The sequence below is a fragment of the Rhinoderma darwinii genome, chromosome 1, assembly GCF_050947455.1.
Source record: "Rhinoderma darwinii isolate aRhiDar2 chromosome 1, aRhiDar2.hap1, whole genome shotgun sequence".
Lineage (NCBI taxonomy): Eukaryota > Metazoa > Chordata > Amphibia > Anura > Rhinodermatidae > Rhinoderma > Rhinoderma darwinii.
Window position 1 is genome coordinate 244,629,024 of NC_134687.1, and position 18,635 is coordinate 244,647,658.

Sequence of the window (18,635 nt, forward strand, 5' to 3'; positions counted from 1 at the left end):
TAACTGCCACATTAAGGTGCCCATAAACATCAGATGACAGACGGCTTAACCCGTCAATTTAGTCTGGACTGGCCGACTATCTGATGTGTATAGAGGTGTCCTGAATTCCCCCTCATAACAAAGAAGGATTGGGCATGTTGGATTTCTAAGCATGCATGTGTTTGCGTGAGTCAGGAGGAATAGCTGTCGGACAGCTTATGTTTTCTAGTAGAGTTGTAATTAGAGATGAGATTCGCATACTTCACCTAACTATTTACATTCTGTACATACATAGTGGTGTACATTCCTCCTGTGTTCTTTGTGAAAAGAATGTTTATTTATCAAGAGTATTTAAAAGGACTTTTTTTTTACTGTATTAGGAACTAAAATAGCGAAACTAGGAAAGGCCCTACTCCCCACTAAGAGCACGGCCAAAGGTACTACACTTTTATTAACCCCTTCCCGCTGCAGCCACTTTTGATCTTCTTGACAGAGCTTCATTTTTCAAATCTGACGTGTCACTTTATGTGGTAATAACTTCAGAATGCTTTTACCTATCAAAGCGATTCTGAGATTGTTTTCTCGTGACACATTAGACTTTATGTTAATGGTAAAATTTGGTCGATGAATTCAGTGTTTAATTATGAAAAACACCAAAATTAAGCGAAAAAATTAAAAAAATTAGCTTTATTCTAAATTTTAATATATCTGCTTGTAAGACAGATCGTAATACCACACAAAATAGTTAATTAACATTTCCCATATGTGTACTTTCGATTTGCATTGTTTATTGAAGATCCTTTTATTTTTCTAGGACGTTACAAGACATAACTTTAGCAGAGATTTCTCACATTTTCAAGAAAATTTCAAAAGGCTATTTTTACAGGGACCAGTTCAGATGTGAAGTGACTTTGAAAGGCCCATACAATACAAACCACCATAAATCACCCCATTTTAAAAACTGCACCCCTCAAAGTATTCAAAACAGCATTTGGAAAGTTTCTTAACTCTTTAGGTGTTTCACAAGAATTAAAGCAATATAGAGGTTTATTTTTTTTGCAGAAATTCATGTTTAATCCGTTGTTTTTTTTTGCAATTTTTGGAAATATCCCACATGTGGCCTTAGTGTGCTAATGGACTGAAACACAGGCCTCAGAAGCAAAGGAGCACCTAGAGAATTTTGGGGCCTTCTTTTTATTAGATTATATTTTAGGCACCATGTTAGGTTTGAAGAGGTCTTGTGATGCCAAAACAAAGGAAACACCCCAAAAATAGACCCCATTTTGACAACTACACCCCACAAGGAATTAATCTAGGGGTTTAGTGAGCATTTTTATACCACATGTGTTTCATAGATTTTATTAGAATTTGGACGTGAAAATAAAAAATGTGCATTTTTTCCAAAACTTAAAGACCCCATACGTGGTCATAAACTGCTGTTTGAGCACATGGTAGGGCACAGAAGAGAAGGTGTGCCATTTGGCTCTTGGAGCACAGATTTTGATGGATTCGTTTCTTGGCACCGTGCCGCTTTTGCAAAGGCCCTGTGGTACCAAAACAGTGGAAACTCCCTAAAAGTGACTCCATTTGGGAAACTACACCCCTTGAGGAATTCATCTAGGGGTGTAGTGAGCATTTTGACCCCACAGGTGTTTCATAGATTTTATTAGAATTGGGCAGTGAAAATAAAAATATATATTTTTTTCAATAAGACATAGTTTAGGTTCGAAATGTTTAATTTTCTCAACAAATGGAGAAAAAGCACCCCAAAATTTGTAAAGCGATTTCTCCCGAGTACAGCAATACCCCATATGTGGTCATAAACTGCTGTTTGAGCACACAGTAGGGCTCAGAAGTGAAGGAGTGCCATTTGGCTTTTCAAGTGCAGATTTTGCTGGATTGATTTCTGGGCATTATGTCTCATTTGCAAAGCCCCTTTGGGACCAAAACAGTGTAAACCCCCCAGAAGTGACCTCATTTTGGAAACTCCACCCCTCAATGTATTCACCTAGGGGTGTAGTGAGCATGATAACCCTGCAGGTGTTTTCCAGAAATTAATGTGCACTCAATGTTGCTGAGTAAAAATTTTCCATATATATGCCAATATGTTGTGCCACAATTAAAAGACATCTCTAATTATTATGCTGTGTTTCCCGGTTTTAGAAACACCCTACATGTGGCCCTAATCTTTTGCCTGGACATTTGACTGGGCTCAGGAGTAAAAGAGTACCATGCAAAATTGAGGCCTAATTTGGCGACTTGTATTGGTTCACAATTGCAAAGTGGGACATAATAAAAGAAACCCCTGAGAAGTGACTCCATTTTGGAAACTACACCCCTCAAGGCATTTATTAAGGGATGTAGTGAGCATTTTCACCCCACAAGTCTTTTCCATAAGTGAATGTGCTGCGGATGGTGGAAATGCCATTTCAGTGGCAAATATGTTGTGCCCAGCTTGTGCCACTGGAGACACACACCCCAAAAATTGTTAAAAGGGTTATCCTATGTATGTAGAGTCTATATTTGTGGAAGTTAACAGCTGTTTAGGCACAGTATAGGGCTCAGAAGGGAGGGAGCGCCATTTGTCTTTTCGAGCACGGATTTTGCTTGGTAGGAGTATTACTGGTATTTCAGTTTATAATGTGGGGGCATATATAAGCTGTGTGGAGTACATCAGGGCATAAAAAAAGGGTATAATAATGGGGTAAAAAAATAAATAAATAATAATCCATAGATGTGTGTTACGCTGTGAAGCAATACTTTATGCACAGGCCAGTGTCGCACTGATAAACTGTGTCCTTTCTTATCCCCCTTTTGGTACACACTCTGCACTTTTGCAGTTTAGGGAATTTTGCTGGTAAAGTGTTGTCTTGGTATAATACGGGCACCCTCGCTTCCAGCAGATATGTTTGAGTCCTCCCCTTCCTGGTTCCCTAATTTTAGGGCCTTGATAAATTGCCTCTTGAAACAGAAGAAATGTTCCCCTCAGGTCTGCACAGCTGCTTATTTTTTTTCTTTCTTGACTTATGGGAGCTTTAACTTATTTTATTTTCCATAGAAGTAGTGGTAGGAGGACTGTTTTTTTGCGCGACAAACTGTAGTTTTTATTGGTACCATTTTGAGGTACATGCAACTTTTTGATCACTATTTATCATCATTTTTGGGAGGCAAGGTGACAAAAAACAGCAATTCTGGCATAGTTGTGTAGGTTTTTTTTATACAGTGTTCACCACGCGTTATAAATTACATGTTGACTTTATTTTGCGGGTCATTCTGATTCAAAATTGATAGCGCTTTTTTATGTTTTACAACTTTTTGCACATAACTTAAAAAAATTTTGCCGACGGAGCTGTATGAGGGCTTGTTTTTTGACGAGCTATAGTTTTTAAAGGTACCATTTTTGGACACAAATGCGACTTTTTGATCACTTTTTATTCAAATTTTTGGAAGGCAAAGTGACTAAAAAACAGCAATTCTGACATTGCTTTTTAGTTGTAATTTTTACGGTGTTCACCGCGCAGGATACCGATTTGGTACATACCACTAAGCGATCGCTGCATCTAAGGGGTTAATAGCAGGGATCAGAGCTATCTTCGGTCCCTACCGTTACAGCAGGATGTCAGCTGTAACATACAGCTGACACCCGCCGCTGATGACACGGCATCAGCTTCTGAGTAGGCTTCTCAGGGCGGGCCCAGTGGCATAACTACTGCTGTAGAAGCCTGCGGCATGAGGGGGCCCATGCCGCCAGCCGGCAGCGGGCCCCCCATGCCCGGAGGCTCCGCTAGCAGCCGCTATAGCTGCTACAGCGGTAGCGACACCACATTTAATAGTGCCTGCGTCTTTCGGATGCAGATACTATTGAACACTATGACAGAGCAGCGAGGTATCTCCCTGTTCTGCCATAGGCTACTGTATACAGTGGCGTAGCTCTAGGGGTAGCAACGGTCGCAATTGCAGGGCCCCCGTAGCCACACAGTGCTTACCGCGCTGGTCCCGCTTCCTGAATGCTGGAGCAAGGAGCTGACAGCTCCGTGCTCCAGCATTCACTCTGTGCAGCTCGGCGCAGGCAGGCACGATGTAGTGACATCATCGCCTGTCTGCGCCGAGTCACGCACAGCACAGACCGGAGGAGAAGGATCCTCCACCTGTCGTGGGAACAGGGATAGGTAAGTATTTATGTTATTATTTTTCTATTAGGCACTATAGGGTATTATACTGGGTAGGGAAGGGGGGCTGATATGGTGGCTGCTATAGGAGCATTTTACTATATGGGGTGGCATTATACTGATGGGGGCATATACTGTGGGGACATCTATGGGGGCATTATACTGTGGGGACAGCTATGGGGGGCATTATACTGTATGGGGGCATTATACTGTGGGGACAGCTATGGATGGCATTATACTGTGGTGCCAGCTATGGGGGGGCATTATACTGAGTGGGGGCAGCTATGGAGGCATTATACTGTGGGGGCAGCTATGGGGGGCATTATACTGTATGGGGGTATTATACTGTGGGGGAAGCTATGGGAGGCATTATACTGTATAGGGGCAACTATGGGAGGCATTATACTGTGTGGGAGCAGCTATGGAGAGCATTATACTGTGTGGGGGCAGTATGGGGGGCATTATACTGTATGAAGGCAGCTATGGGGGGCATTGTACTGTGGGGGCATCTATGGGGGTATTATGCTGCATGGGGCAGCTATGGGGCATTATGCTGTATGAGGGAATTCGGGCATATTACTGCATGGGGGCATCTGTGTGTGCATTATAGTGTATGGGGGATCTGTGTGGGCATTATACTGTATAGGGCTTCTGTGTGGGCATTATACTGTATGGGGCATCTGTGTGGGCATTATACTGTATGGGGCATCTGTGTGGGCATTATACTGTATGCTGGCAGCTATGAGGGCATTATACTGTGTGGGCTGAACTGGGTGTGTATGATTAAGGGGTTTCCCCTGTACTTGTACCTCAGAAGCTCTGCAAATGCGACATGGCGCCCAGAAACCAATCCAGCAAAATCTACATGCCAAATAGCACTCCTGCCTTTCTGAGCCCTGCCGTTTGTCCAACCAGCAGTTTATGACCACATATGGGGTATTGCCTTAATCATGAGATATTGGTTTAAAAATGTTGGGTGCTTTTTCTCTATTTCTTGTCAAAATTAAACATTTGTACCTTTTATCGGAAAAATCAGATTTTCAATTGCACAGCCTAATTCCACAAAATGCAGCAAAAAACCTGTGGGATCTAAATGCCCACCATACCCCTCGATAAGTTCCTTGAGTGGTGTAGGTTGCCAAATAGGGTAACTTTTTGGGGTTTCCACTGTTTTGGCACCACAAGACCTCTTCAAACTAATAAAAAGGAGGCCTCAAAATCCAATTCGGAGGCCTGTGCTTCAGTCCATAAGCGCACTAGGGCCACATGTGGGATAACTCTCAAAACTGAAGAATCTGGGCAATAAGTATTGAGTTGCGTCTCTCTGGTAAAAGCCTTCTGTGTTACAGAAAAAAATGGAATAAAAAATGAAATTTGTAAATTTCACCTCTACTTTGCTTTAAATTTCTGTGAAACATCTAAAGGGTTAATAAACTTTCTAAATGCTGTTTTGAATACTTTAAAGGGGTTTAGTTTCTAAAATGGGGTGTTTTCTGGGGGTTTCTAATATATAGGCCCCTCAAAGCCACTTCTTGAAATCTTATTCAAAATATGAGAAATTGCTGCTTATGTTCTAAGGCTTGTAACGTTCTACAAAAATTTTCAAAAAATGATGCCAACATATAGTAGACATATGTGAAATGTGAACTAGTAACTATTTTGGGTGTTATAACCCCCTGTCTTACAAGCAGATGCATTCAAAATGCAATTTTTTTCACATTTTCTAAAAATGTTGCTATTTTTCACAAAGACTGAATATATTTCCCCACTAACATAAAGCCAAATGTCTCACGAGAAAATAATCTCAGAATCGCTTGGATAGGTTTAAGCATTCCGAAGTTATTACCACATAAAGTGAAATTTGTCAGATTTGAAAAATGGGCTCTGAGCCTTAAGGCCAAAACTAGGCTGCGTCCTTATGGGGTTAAGCTCAAAACGTTGTGCTGATTAATGTCACAATAAAGTTTATCTGTATAGTTACATACTTACATACTGTAGTTAGTACAGTTCAAAAAATACATACGTCTATCAAGTTCAACCAAGGGATGGGAGAAAGGGAAGGGATGGGATGGGAGAAAGGGAAGGGATGGGATGGGAAAAAGGGAAGGGATGGGATGGGAGAAATTATAGAACTTTGTTTTACCCCTATTGATCCAGAGAAAGCTTAAAAAAAAATATTCTGTGTTCACATCAGAATTGCCCTTCCATTGAGGGGTTCCGCCAGAGGTTTCCTTCGGGTTAACCCCTCAACGGAAAGGCAAACAGAGACCTTAGCTTCTCAATGGTGACGGAAACGTTGCTAAAGGTTTCCGTTTGTCACCGTTGTAACAGGGTTCCGTTGTTAGAACGGAATCAATAGCGCAGTCGACTGCGCTATTGATTCTGTCAAAAACAACTAAACCCTGTCAGAAACCTCCGACGGAACCCCTCAACGGGAGGGCAACGCTGATGTGAACCGGCCCTAAGTACTTTTAGAGGTGTCATCTATGTGTGTAGGTGGTTTGGCAATTCAGAAGATGTATGGGTGGGCTCCTAACTTTAATCTTGTCCAGGGGCCATAACTTCTTGGAGCAGCCGTACCTGTAAGGGCTTGTCCACACACAACAGAATTGCTGCAGAAAATGTATGCAGCAATTCCGTTGAAAGTAGCAGACTTTCTGCTGCGGCAAAATCGCACCATTTCCTGTGGTTTTTACGGCAGAATATGGTGCGTAATTTTGATGCGTTTTTCACTATGCAAGGAGATGTTGACATCTGCTCTGAATAACGCAGCAATTCTGTCTGCTTTCCGCAGCAGAAATTGACATGCTGTGGTCCAAAAATTACGCACAGCAGGTTAATTTCTGCACAAAATATTTACGCAGCGTGTGGATGAGATTTGTTAAATCTCATCCATTATGCTGCTACTGCACTCTGATGCGTTTTTTCCATCCGCAATTCAGGACGGAAAAACGCAGCAATTCCACTGCGTGTGGACGACCCTTAGGGTATGTTCACACGACAGCGTCCGTAACGGCTGAAATTGCGGGGATGTTTCCGCCTGAAAACATCCCCGTAATTTCAGCCGTAACGGCATGTGCAGGCGCTTGAACGCTGCGTCCATTACGCACGTAATTGGCGCTGCTATTCATTGGAGTCAATAAATAACAGCTCCAATTACGGCCAAAGAAGTGACAGGTCACTTCTTTGACGCGGGCGTCTATTTACGCGCCGTCATTTGACAGCGGCGCGTAAATATACGCCTCGTGTGAACAGACAAACGTCTGCCCATTGCTTTCAATGGGCAGATGTTTGTCAACGCTATTGAGGCGCTATTTTCGGACGTAATTCGGGGTAAAAACGCCCAAATTACATCCGTAATTAGTGCGTGTGAACATACCCTGAAGGCTTTTAGTCCTCTAGTCAAATTTCTTCATGCTCACTTGAGGAGAGCCCAAAAATTTGCCTATAGTATCTGCAGTGCCACTACTGCCCTATGTGGGCTTAAAACTTAAATCCAAGCAGTATTTACTACTACTATGTGCTTTGACTAGATCTTAACCCCCAAACTAAGTAGTTTTAGAGGTGTCTTCAACGTTGTTAGGGAAGATGTGATCTGAGAAATGTACTGTAGCATTATGTAATCCACTGCCCCCCCCCCCCCCCCCCCCCTCAAATTCCCTGATTGCTGAAAGAAACTGAAAGGGCGAAAAACATATATATACACACCATTGTATTACTCATCTACTATGACTAAATTAATATTATATTGAAGTATAAACACAGTTTTGTAGGGAGATATGAGAAACAGCATGTGATCAGAAAAAGCACCATATTGTGCCATCTAATGTCCATAATGAAGTACTGTCACATGTGCTTACACTAAAATTGTGCAAAAACATAATACAAACTGTTTGCATGCAAGAAATCACATTCTGGTAATGTGACATTAGGGGATCATATGTGACAAATTCGTTTAGGGAGTAGGGGAGGCACCACTAAGTATTGGGTACTTTAGTGTTGTAATATATTTGTATATACTTTTAGACAGAGGAATGGGAGCCACGTAACGGGCCGCTGGTGTAGAGTAGTAAGTCGGCTTGACGGGGGTTTAAACTAGGGAAATCTGGAAAGGTATCTGGAAAGGTATGGTGCAATGAGAAGGGGCAGGCTTCTGTGCGGACTCGTCCTCGCCGCTCTAGGCCTCCAGAGCGGCTGAGCCCTGAGGTGACTCCCCAAGTTTGGCGACGTGTGAGCCCCAGCAGGGACCTTCGGCTGCCCGCGGCTCGGTCTTAGCCTGGATCGCAGTTGGGTGGCCGGATATTCGTGCGGGGGGGGGGGTCCATGCTTCGTCGGCTTCGCCCCCATTACTACAGAGCAGCATGGTCGGTGATGCGGCTCCTGGCGAAGTGCCTGTCGGGAGTGCGACCCGGCGAGGGAGTGGACCGTCGACGAGAGGCACCCTCTTCCGGTGGAGGGTCGCTTACTCCCCTTCCAGTCTCGCTGGTCCCCCGGATGGTGGTCGGTCCTGGACGCTGGTGGAGCTCGAGACGCCGCCTGCTAGCCAGAGCAGGTCTTCAGGGAGGCTGGAAGTGGCCAGTGTGCGGCGCGGGCCAAGTTCCGCCCCTTCTGTCAGTGACGTTGTGGTTTCGGAGGAGGAATGGGAGATTTTGGACGCTATGGGGGATGGCTCCTTGGATGTCCGTCCGCGCTTGCGCAGTGTGGCCCACATCGTGGACCGGCCGGGATTGGAACTGTAGACATCGAGGTCAGTGGTGGCAGATGGATTCCGGGAGCAAACATCTGACCGGACGGAAGCTGGGATCGGATCCCAGGGGCGGCCGGATGAGTGCGCGTCAGCGCAGGGGTCAATTTTATGTGGGGAGGGGGGTTCTTATTCTGTGCCGGTTCTTATGATGGGCAGACAAGGGATGTGTTGGTGAGGTTAGTTAAATTAATGTCATGACAGCAGACCATGGTGGGGAAGCCCTTAAGGGTGCCTTCACCCTCAGCGGTATGGGGAGTTGGCGGTACGTAGTCTACAGGGGTAGTGGAGGAGTTAACTACTGGTACGGGTGATGCTGGGCTGTCTACGCCGGTGGCCTGGCGGGAGGTTGAGGCATCAACTGCGGGGAAGGAGGTTGTAGTGGATAAGAGCAAGCCAGTATAGGATGTGCGTTTGGCGGACGCAGCGAGGGGAGAGGTGTATGTCTGCTTTGAGTGTCCGTTGGGTGCCCATTTGAAGCAGGAGGTTCAGGATAAGATTTGGAAGGATGAGTATGTGGAAATATTTTCCTTGCTCCCCTAGGAAAAGTTCAATCTGGATAGGCATAAAGCAGACAAAAGTAAAAAGGAGGAAGAGGAAAAGCGCAGGTATCGATTGATACCTCACACTTTTGCCAGCTGGTTGCAGGCCTTTTCCATTTTGGCGAGTGTCATTGGGGAAAAGGCACCGTAGAATTGTACCCCATTATTTTGTTATTTGGATTCGGTGGGGGAGGCGTATGGGGTGTATGAGGAACTGCATGGTTGCGCTACGATGAGCAGTCTAGGCAGAGGAAGGCGGTGCCGCACTCCCTTAGGTGGGATCACAAGGACATTAGTTTATGGCTGCGTCTGATGGATGTGTCTGATGGCAGCTCCACGGGGCGGAGGCCAGTCCTTTCACAGGCAGCTGGCGGTTCCTCAGCAGTGGGACAGTCGGCTGGTTTCAAAAAAGGATGCTGTTGGGAGTTCAATGAAGGCTACTGTAAATTTAATACAGACTGCAAGTTTAAACATGAATGCTCGGGCTGCAGTGGAGCACGCGGTTTGTCTAGGTGTTTCAAGAAAGGGAAGTGTTCAGACGGGCAGCAATAGAGGGGCAACGCCAGTAAGGGTGGAAGAGATGCTTGTTTCTAAATAAGTATCCGGATAAGACGGTGGTGGCGTTGTTAATGGATGGGTTTTCTTCGGGTTTCCTCATCCCCAGTACGGCGGGAGAGTCGGTTTCTCCAGGCAGGAATCTGGCATCGGTGTACGTTAATGTCGGGTTCGTTACAAAAAAATTACTGAAGGAAGTGGAGTTAGGCAGGATGGCACGGCCTTTTGATTTGCCTCCGTTGGCTGGTTTAACGATCTCCCCACTCGGTTTGGTACCCAAGAAGTAGCCTTTCAAATTTCATCTTATTCATCATCTGTCTTATCCCACGAGGCTCTTGGTTAATGACGGCATTGACCCTGAGTTATGCTCTGTGTCTTATGCATCTTTTGACTCCGCAGTTTCATGGGTGCGTAAAAGGTGCCTTGCTGGCTAAGACAGAGACAAGCGGTGTTTCGATTATTATCAGTGCATCTAGATAGTTTTAAATTGTTAGGCATTTATTGGGAGGGACAATACTATATGGATTGTTGTTTGCCGATGGGATGTTCTATTTCATGTTCCTATTTTGAAATGTTCAGTACGTTCGTGGAATTGGTGGTGAAGCAGGAGGCCGGCTGGTCTTCTGTGCTTCATTATCTTGAGGATTTTTTGTTTATTGGCCCTCCGAGGGCTACGGTTTGTTCAATTTTGTTGCACACTATGGAGATTGTGACACGGCGCTTTGGCATTCCGTTGGCCCCTGACAATACTGAGGGACCGGCTTTGGTGGTCAAGTTTTTGGGTATCATTATTGATACCGATCGCATGGAATGTAGACTCCCGCAGGACAAACTGCGACAGTGGTAGGACAGTGTCGCAGGGCGAGGAAGGTGCAGCTTCGACAGGTTCAGTCTCTGTCAAGGAAGTTGCACTTTGCCTGACGAATTTTGCCCATGGGGCGGATTTTTTGTAGGTGCTTGGCAATGGCGACAGCTGGCGTCCGGGTACCACATCATTTAGTTTATCAGGTGACGTACAGGAGGATTTGTCGGTTTGGGAATCCTTTTTAGATTCTCATAATGGAGGTCGCTATGGATTGATCCGGTGGTCAATAGTGATGAGTTGGAGCTCTACATGGGCGCCTCTGGGGCGTGTGTTTATAGGGCATATTTTCAGGGTCAGTGGTGTGTGGGCCTGTGGCCGGCGGCTTGGAAATCGGAGGGGCTGGTGTAGAATCTTGCGCTCCTCAAATTGTTTCCCATTGTGGCGGCTGCGGCGATCTGGGGGGAATGTTTGAAGAATCACAGGGTTTGCTTCTGGTGCGATAACATGGGAGTGGTTCATGCAATCAATAATCAATCGTCCCATTCTCCCGCCCTAGTTGTGTGGCTATTGCGGTATTTCGTTTTGCAGGGCTTGTCGCTTAACTCGTTGTTTGTGGCAGTACATATTCCGGGTGTTCAGAATAACGTGGCTGACTCTTTATCTCACTTGTAGACCCATGTCCTCACCCTCCAGTACTACCTCACTGACTGCTTGCTCAGTGAGCAGCATGCTCTGCTCAAGGTTGTCTATCGCCCTCAGTGTTGCCTTTTGCTCCTCCAGATCCCTAATGCGAGCTTCCAGGTGAACAACATGCTAACATCTGCCACAGAGGTATTCACCCTGGAACTCCTGCTCCAGTCGTGCATACATATGGCAAACTGTGCACTGAAGAAAACCTCCACTCTTGCTATCCATTATCCCAGTTACAAAAAAACAGTGAACAATTCTTAAAGTAAATGAAAAGAAGAGTACTTACAGGGGCTTTAACCCCTTAGTGACCAGCCCATTTTAGGCCTTAAAGAGGCTCTGTCACCAGATTTTGCAACCCCTATCTGCTATTGCAGCAGATAGGCGCTGCAATGTAGATTACAGTAACGTTTTTATTTTTAAAAAACGAGCATTTTTGGCCAAGTTATGACCATTTTTGTAGTTATGCAAATGAGGCTTGCAAAAGTCCAAGTGGGTGTGTTTAAAAGTAAAAGTCCAAGTGGGCGTGTATTATGTGCGTACATCGGGGCGTTTTTAATACTTTTACTAGCTGGGCGCTCTGAAGAGAAGTAACATCCTCTTCTCTTCAGAACGCCCAGCATCTGACAGTGCAGATCTGTGACGTCACTCACAGGTCCTGCATCGGGACGGCCACATCGGCACCAGAGGCTTCAGTTGATTCTGCAGCAGCCTCGGCATTAGCAGGTAAGTCAATGTACCTACATCGACTTACCTGCAAACGCTGATGCTGCTGCAGAATCAACTGTAGCCTCTGGTGCCGATGTGGCCGTCACGATGCAGGACCTGTGAGTGACGTCACAGATCTGCACTGTCAGATGCTGGGCGTTCTGAAGAGAAGAGGATGTTACTTCTCTTCAGAGCGCCCAGCTAGTAAAAGTATTAAAAACGCCCCGATGTACGCACCTAATACACGCCCACTTGGACTTTTACTTTTAAACACACCCACTTGGACTTTTGCAAGCCTCATTTGCATAACTACAAAAATGGTCATAACTTGGCCAAAAATGCTCGTTTTTTAAAAATAAAAACGTTACTGTAATCTACATTGCAGCGCCTATCTGCTGCAATAGCAGATAGGGGTTGCAAAATCTGGTGACAGAGCCTCTTTAATGACCAAGCTATTTTATTTTCTATAGTCGCATTCAAAGAGCTATAACGTTTTTATTTTTTCGTCTACATAGCTGTATGAGGACTTGTTTTTTGCGGGATTAGTTGTGCTTTTTAATAGCACCATTTTTGGGTACATATAATTTTTATATTAACTTTTATTAACCTTTTTGGGGGGGATTATAAAAAAAACCTGAAATTCCGCCATTGTTCTATGCGTTTTTAAATTGACGCCGTTCACTATGCGACGTAAATAACATGTTACCTTTATTCTATGGGTCGGTACGATTACGGCGATACCACATATGTGGAGGTTTTTTTATGTTTTACGACTTTTGCACAATAAAAACACTTTTGAACTAAAATTATTTGTTTTTGCATCGTCGCTTTCCAAGAGCCGTAATTTTTTTATTTTTCCATCAATGTAGTGATTTTTTGGGCTTGTTTTCTGCGGGACAAGACGTAGTTTTGAATGGTACTGTTTTGGGGTACATGGGACTTATTGATTCATTTTTATTATGACTTTTTTGGGGGGCAATGGAAAAAAATTGCAATTTCGCCATAGTTTTTTGCGTTTTTTTTTTACGGTGTTCACTTTGCGGTTTAAATTACATATTAACTTTATTAATGGAGTCATTACGGTCGCGGCGATACCACATATGTGTACTTTTTTTTTTTTTTTACACTTTTACTAAATAAAACCACTTTTTATGGAAAAAAAAGGTTTTATTTATTTTTTTACTGTACTTTTTATTAATAATCTTTATTTCACTTTGATGACTTATTTTATTAGTCCCACTAGGGGACTTTACTGTGCGATGTTCCGATCGCTGCTATAATGCTCTGGTATACTTCGTATACCAGAGCATTATTGCATGTCAGTGTAAATCTGACAGGCAATCTGTTAGGACGTGCCTCCGGCGCGTCCTAACAGGCATATGTCCAGGGCAGACCTGGGGGCTTTTATCAGTCCCCCGGCTGCCATGACACCCCATCGGAGACCCGCGATTGCATTCACGGGCCGCCGATGGGTGACAGAGGGAGCGCACTCCCTCTGTAAACAAAGTTAAATGCCGCGGTCGCTATTGACGGCGGCATTTAACGGGTTAAACGGCCGCGATCGAAGTAAACTTCGATCGCGGGCGTTGGAGCAGGAGCTCAGCTGTCATCAGACAGCAGAGCCCCGGCTCCTGCCTGCACGGGAGACTCGTGCAGGACTTAGACTAGGCTGACGTGAAAAGGCGTCAGCCTAGCCTAAAGCCCATTAGTGAATCACGTAAAAAGGCGTATTAGTGGTCACTAAGGGGTTAACGCCTCTTGTTAACTCCGGTTTAGTAACTCCACTTGTTATACAAACCACTTGATTTAGCAAGCCAAGTTTCCCTTTGGAAACTGAAAATTTCATATTTATGGCAATGAATAATATCTATATTTCAGGCAATGTTCTTCTAGCAGCCAATATTATCTTTCTGGAATTATTTTATAGTGAAATAAAACTATGAATTTCTTCTAATGGCATCTAGACAGTATACTGTCCCATGCACAACATGCTACGGTCCCCTGACAGTGACCAGATGGTGAAATGACGAGTAGTGCATAACATAAGTCCCGGGAACCACAATGGGGAGAATTTAACAACCTTTCTATGCTAGTTTTCTGGCACCCCTTAATACAGCCAATACGCTAAATGCACGTCGGGGCGCTTCTTGGGCATACAGACTATACCTCATCAATGGCTAAGGAAGGCACTTTGTCTTTGATACCTCATGGGACTGTTTCTTTTTGAATTAGGGGTTGAGATCTTTTGCCACTTGGCACCTAATACTATAAACCTGTTTTGGTTTATTTCACTACTTATACTTACTATCTTTTTGCTAGCCATTGACGTGTAGCTAACATTCCCCACCCCCTTTTTTTTCCCTCTTTGGATCTACAAAGGTTCTCTTTGCACTATTTGCAAATACTTTCCCTGCAGAACCTCTTCCTGTATAGCCATCTTTTGCACTATGCACTTTTTGCTTGATTTTTAAACATGTCCCAGATTAGGTTCCCTATACCCATTTGACTATGTAATTGACCTCATATATTTTTTGATTACTATTTGTTTGATTACTTTTGTATGTGATATACATCGTTGTGTTATTGATGTCCTTTATCTATGTAGCCTCTATACAGTTGGGGTATGTTCACACAGCTTATTTTCAGCCGTTTTTCGTGCTGTAAACGCCACAAAAAATGGCTGAAAATACAGGGGCTGAATGCCTCCAAACATCTGCCCATTGATTACAATGGGAAAAACGGCGTTTCGTAAAAACGGCGTGTAAAAAACTCCCCATAAAAGAGAAGTGCATGTCACTTCTTGAGCTGTTTTTGGAGCAGTTTTTCATTGGGTCAATAGAAGAACAGCTCCAAAAACGGCCGTAAAAAAACGCTTGTTGCATAAAAAACGTCTGAAAAACAGAGGCTGTTTTCTCTTGAAAACAGCTTCGTATTTTACAGCCGTTTTTCATACCCTTAATCTTGTTTGGATCGCCTGTATTTTTTATAATCCCCATTTTTTGTGATGCAAAAAAAATTTAGATTTTATATTTTCACACTAATAATAGGGCATGACTCCTTGTTCTCTTTTGTATGCATAGGATAGATCGGAGTGTCTATTTTTGCTACTACCTTTTTATTTTTGGAGGTGTAATAGCATACACAGGAATTACCTAGCCAACAATTTACCTGTCATGTTGAGACATCTGTATATGCTAGTTTCTTGCAAAGAAGATTAGCAAAAGGTGCAAAATTCGCTCTTGCCACTTTTGTGGAAAGTGGTGTTGCACAGCAAAAAAGGCAGGGCCAAACAAATTAATTATAATTTACGTCAGAAAACTGGTGTAAATTATAGTGGAAATCTACACCAGGTCCTAGCTGGGTAGATTTCCTTCTGCCGAGCGTAGTATGGGTGCACGGCAGGTTGAAAGATGCGACACATTTGTTAAGAGGTGATCGCCTCTTAATAAACGTGTCCCATCTTACTCCAACTTTCTTTCTATTAAGACTGTTGCATGAAACGTCAGTCCTAATAAATTCCCCCCTAAAAATCTACGAAGTGTCAGAATGAATAAATTACTTAGATAATATTATGAATTACTAATAGATAGTATTAATAATAAATAATACCTAGGCATGAACACAGATTTTAGGAATAACCGTTACTTAGGCCACTTCCACACAGCAGTTTTCTGGTCATTATTTTGCACTAGTATTTGGAAGCCAAAACTTAGGCCCCATGCACATGACCCTAAAAATAGTCCGTAATTGCGGACCATCATTACGGTCCGCAATTATGGGCCCATTTACTTCTATTGTCCACGGATACCTTCCTGGGAAGGTGTCCGTGCCATAGAAGCCTTCCGCAAAAGATAGGACATGTCCTATGTTTTGCTTTTCGAAGACCGTGCTCCCATACTTTATAATGGGAGCACCGCCCGTAAATGCAGACGACTGTCCGTGGATATCTGCGGTAGGCCATGCCCGTAATTACTTCCGCGATTACGGGCACAGTCGTGTGCATGGGTCTTTAACATGTGCCCAAAACATGTAAGAGGTGCAAATCTTTCCATTATACTTTTCCTATTTATATTAAATTTCTGGTTTCAACTTACAAATACTAAGACAATATACTGCCATGTGAAAGTGGCCTTAGGGTCTATTCACACTGCACGTGGAGGTATACTTTGGGAGGATTTCCAGACGTATACCTCCAATGTATGCCACTGTTTGTCACCCACAGGCTGCCATGTTTAAAAAAAAATTATACCACGCAGTATACTATTTTTTATTGGATGTCTTTATATAGAATAGCATAGTGTACTACGCTATTCAAATATAATATGTTTAGCCACTCTGTCTAAGTGGTAGGTGCCAGTGGAGGGATGAGGTAGGACCTCAATCAGTGGCGTAGCTATAGGGGTCGCAGCGGTCGCAGTTGCGACCGGGCCCCTAAGCCTGGGGGGCCCACGGGCCCCCGTTGCCATACAGCATGTTTCCTAACTAAATCTTCTGTGCCGTGAAGCCGGCACTTCCTGGTTACGGTCACATGGTACACTTAGTGTACCATGTGACCGTGTTGTCACGTGACACGGCTTCCAGACAGAGCAGAAGAGTCGGTGCGGAGGACTCCAGGTAAGCTGCAGTGTAATGTAATGTAATGTAATGTAATGTATTGTAATGTAATGTATTGTGTTGTAATGTAATGTATTGTAATGTAATGTATTGTAATGTAATGTGTTGTGATGCCTTGTAATATATTGTGTTGTTTGCGGTGGAGAGGGGGGGGGCGTTAAATCACAGCCCCCCCTCCTCCACCGCAAACTGCACAATACAGTATAGTACACATGACTATGAGAGCGGGGCTGCGGCTGTGTAATACAGTCACTGCCCCGCTCCTGAGTCCTGACATGTGCGCGCCGTCTGGATGATGCGATGCGGCCGGCGCTGCACTAATGATCTGCGGCACTAAAGACAGAACATGGCGGGCGCACTACAAAACACCCCCATGTTCTGTCTTCAGTGCCTGAACCGCCGCTCATTAGTGCAGCGCCGGCCGCATCTACTCATGCTGACCGCACGCGCACTTGTTGTCAGGAGCGGAGCAATGACTGTATCACACAGCCGCAGCCCCGCTCTATAACGGCGGAGATCAGAGAAACCTCTTATCTCCGCCGCTATTCTCCTGAATGCTGCGATCACAGCGGACTGCAGCATTCAGGGGAAAGTGAGGAGGGGTATGCCCCTGGATCGTGTCACAGGGAATTCCTGTGACGCCATTAAGGGACATACCATATATGGGCAGACAGCCCAGGGTCTATTGAAGGACCCCAGGGCTGTCCTACCATATTTCCTGTTGTTAGGGCATACTGAGGTATGTCCTAACAACTGCCTGTGTACTATCAGTACACAGGCTAATGTACTGGCATATAGCTATAGGCCAGTACATTGAAGTTTAAAAATAAAGTAAAAACAAAGTAATGTTAAATAAAAAAAATACACATACACCTTTTTTACAATAAACATTAAAATAAGTCTCAATACATAAAACATGCACATAATCGGTATTGGCGCGGCCGTAATAACCTGCACAACAATTTTTTTGCATCATTTATGATGTGTACTCTGTAAAAAAATAAAATAAAAATTGCTTTCTATCACTTAGGCCCCATTTACACGACCGTGCCCGCAATCACACCTGCATTTTCGGGCCGTGCTCCCATGCAAAGTATGGGAGCACAGCCCGCAAAATGCAAAAGGACGGACATGTTCCATAATTTTCGGAAAACATTTCTACGGCACGGACACCCATCCGTAGTGCTCCGGAAATGTGTCCGCGCTCAATGAAAGTGAATGGGTCCATTTTTGCGGACCGCAATTGCGGTCCGCAAAAACTGAGGTTATTTACGGTCGTGTGCATGGGGCCTAATTGTGAGGCACAAGGTGCGTTGATGAATTTAACCTCCATGTGCCTCACATTAATAGTAATTAACCCCATCATGTACCTTACATATTAACCCATTATGACTGAGAAACATGATGGGGTTAATTACTATTAATGTGAGGCACATTCAAAATTCATCATCACACCTCGCGCCTCACATTAGAAAACGAAAGAACTTTTTTTTTTTTTATTACTGTTGGCAAAGTAAATGAAGTATCGGTATCGAAGTCTAAATATTGGTATCGTGACATTCCTACAATGTGGATCGCGTCCCCCTGGGGGTTCGTGAGTCACTCACCGAGGTCCCGGTTCCAATCAATGCTGGAGCAAGAAGCTGACATCTCCTTGATCCAGCATTCACTGTGCTCTGAGCGGCTCGACGCAGGCTGGCGGGATGTAGCGACATCATCACGCCTGCCTCGCTGAGTCACTCATAGCACACACCGGAGGAGGCGAAGGATCCTCCACTCGACGTGGGAACGGGGATAGGTAAGTAATTATGCACATATGGGGGCATTATACT

The 18,635-nt window shown here is 44.2% G+C and overlaps 1 protein-coding gene across 1 annotated transcript in view; it reads right to left on the bottom strand.

Annotated features, from left to right (window-relative positions):
* Positions 1 to 18,635, bottom strand: part of ZAP70 (zeta chain of T cell receptor associated protein kinase 70) — a 191,166-nt gene that overhangs the window by 59,226 nt on the left and 113,305 nt on the right. The gene's annotated exons all lie outside the window — the stretch shown is intronic.